The sequence below is a fragment of the Acomys russatus genome, chromosome 6 (assembly GCF_903995435.1).
Source record: "Acomys russatus chromosome 6, mAcoRus1.1, whole genome shotgun sequence".
NCBI classification, from domain to species: domain Eukaryota; kingdom Metazoa; phylum Chordata; class Mammalia; order Rodentia; family Muridae; genus Acomys; species Acomys russatus.
In genome coordinates, this window is record NC_067142.1 from 26,791,365 (window position 1) to 26,794,023 (window position 2,659).

Consider the following 2,659-nt stretch of genomic DNA (forward strand, 5'->3'; position numbering starts at 1 on the left):
TAATGCAAGTCAGTGTCTGAGCTCCTGGCAGGTAACACATTTTACCTGAGACACTTGGAGCAGGGACTAATGACAGAAATAGTTACAGGGCACTGCCAGAATGAGGGATCGCCCCAGGCGTCTTGCCTAACAGCAGTGGGAAAGCCTTCTTGTCCAGGGCAAGGGCAGAAAAATAGAGCTGCCAGGGAGCTCAGAGAGGAGGGGATAGGGTTAGTCAAGAAAGCCCAAGGGTATGGCTCCCGGGGAGAGAGAGTATTATTTTTTTCATTACTGTGACATTATACCTACAGAAGCAATCTAAGGGTTTCTTTCAACTCACAGTTCAGGCAAACAGCTCACCATGGTGGGGAGGGGAGGGCAGGAGCCTGAGGTGGCCATTGCATGGCATTGACATGTTAGCTGCTTTTCACAGTTAAGGTGGGTCTCTTCTAATCTAGAAACTGCCATAGATGTGCCTGATGGTTTGTCTCCCAGGTGATTTTAGGTCCCATCAAATATACAACCAAGGGATTCAAGAAAGAAAGTTAGAGGAGCACTCTAACGTGCTCCCCTATAACAGGACTCCCCATTTTAGGGCTCAGTTTAGGGGCTGGTGAGATGGCTCAGTGAGTGAAGGCATGTGCCAACAAACAGGAGGACCAGTGTTTGGTCCCCAGTACCCACATGGTGGAAAGAAAGAACTGACTTTTGCAAGTCATCTGACCTCCACAAGCAACACGCGTGCGTACACACACACACACACACACACAGAGAGAGAGAGAGAGAGAGGCAGAGAGACAGAGAGAGAGACAGAGACACACAGAGACAGAGAGAGAGAGACAGACAGACAGACAGAGACACAGACAGAGAGAGGACTTTTAAAAGGTTAAAACAGTTGCTATGCAGCGCATCCCTGGCAGGCCTGAACTAAAGAGCCCTGTGTCAGCTTCCTGAGTGCTGGGATTATCAGGATATTTTCATCTGTTTCTATGTGTTTCCTTTCTGCCAGTCTTGGCTAAGTCAGAGTTATCAAACTCCTGTGTTTACTTCCTGGTTATTCTGACCCCCACACTTTAGGTAGCTTGGGGAGTAGCAGGATAGTTATGGAAGGCATGAATGCACTGGACAGGGTTCCCGATGTCCTGTGGGAGGACATACCATACACACACACACACACACACACACACACACACACACACACACACACCTATCTAGATCTAGCCAATGGACAGCACGGTCTCCACAATTGTGTGGAGAGCAGGGACTGACTCTGACATGAACTCTGGTGCCCCCATCTGACCACTTCCCCTTGGTGGGGAGACCTGGTGACACTCAGAGGATAAGTAAGCAGGCTACCAGGAAGAGACCTGATAGACTGTGATCTTATAGTGGGGGACAAGGTCTCCTTCTGTCACAGACCTAGGGGAGGAGAATAGGATGAAAAAAGAAGGGACGGGGAATGGGAAGATACAAGTGAGGGGATAACAAATGAGATGTAATCTGAATAGATTACTTAAATAAAAAAGGAAATAAATAAATATTGACCTAGGAAAAAACAACAACCCCCCCCCAAAAAAACACCCCACCCTTACCCCCTTGGACCTGGGCCGTTTCCCTGAAGAGGACTGAGAAATCTTTTGGCGGTGTGTTTCCTTCTAGCCTGGCTTGCTCCATCCATCCATGCATCCATCCATCCATCCCTCCACTATGCTTTTGTTTTTTTGTTTTTTTTCTGAGACAGGGTTTCTCTGTTTAGCTTTGGCCGTCTTGAATTCGCTGTGTAGACCAGGCTGGCCTCGAACTCACAGTGATCTGCCTGCCTCTGCCTCCCGAGTACTGGGATTACAGGTGTGCACCACCACGCCATCCACTATGTTTTTAAGATTACGTGTTTGTGAGTAAATTTGTCTGAGTTTCTGTGCACCTTGTGCATGTATGTGCCCGAGGAGGCCAGAAGAGGGCATCCAGTCCCCTGGAACTGGAGTTAAAGGGACTGTGAACTACCTGACATGGGCGCTGAGAACCACACTTGGTCCTCAGCTAGAGCTGTAAGTGCTACTGGCTTCTGTAACAGCTCTGCTGTGAGCTGTCTGTCCTGCCTAGACTGACTTGTTATTAATCCCTTTTTAAATGATAATGTTTTCCATTCAGTGCAGCCTGTCTCCTAGGGGTTTTCTTTATTGCCTGCTAGACCCTGCTGGGTGATTAAGCCGCTCACTCAGCATCTTAAAGGCCACCAGAGGACCATTTGCTTACAGCTGCTGGCTGCTTTTCTCAGGGCCTTCACTGAGTGCCATTATGATCCTTGGGAGGAAAAGACCTAATGCTATGGGAGTTGAGGTCCAGAGAAACTGGATTCACACTGGTACCCTGTTCCTTGTCGGCTCCTCCTATCCTATCCCATGTGTGTGAATATTGACTGTCAATTGGACAGGATTTAGAAGCTCCTAGGAGGCAGACCTGGATGCAGCTGGTCCCGCCTAGCTTCTCCACACCTGATGGCAGTTTGTGGCTTTCTGGGAGGTCCTTAGTCCCAGAACAGTGAGCACAGAGAAATGGTTGAGAGGCTTGGTGGGGAGGTGGCGGGCGGGTTGGGATGGAGTGTTTACATCTGCTGTATCCAGGAGTCATGGGCTTTGCAGGCACTTGTGTAGTTCTTTAGATGTCTTGCTTCAGTTCC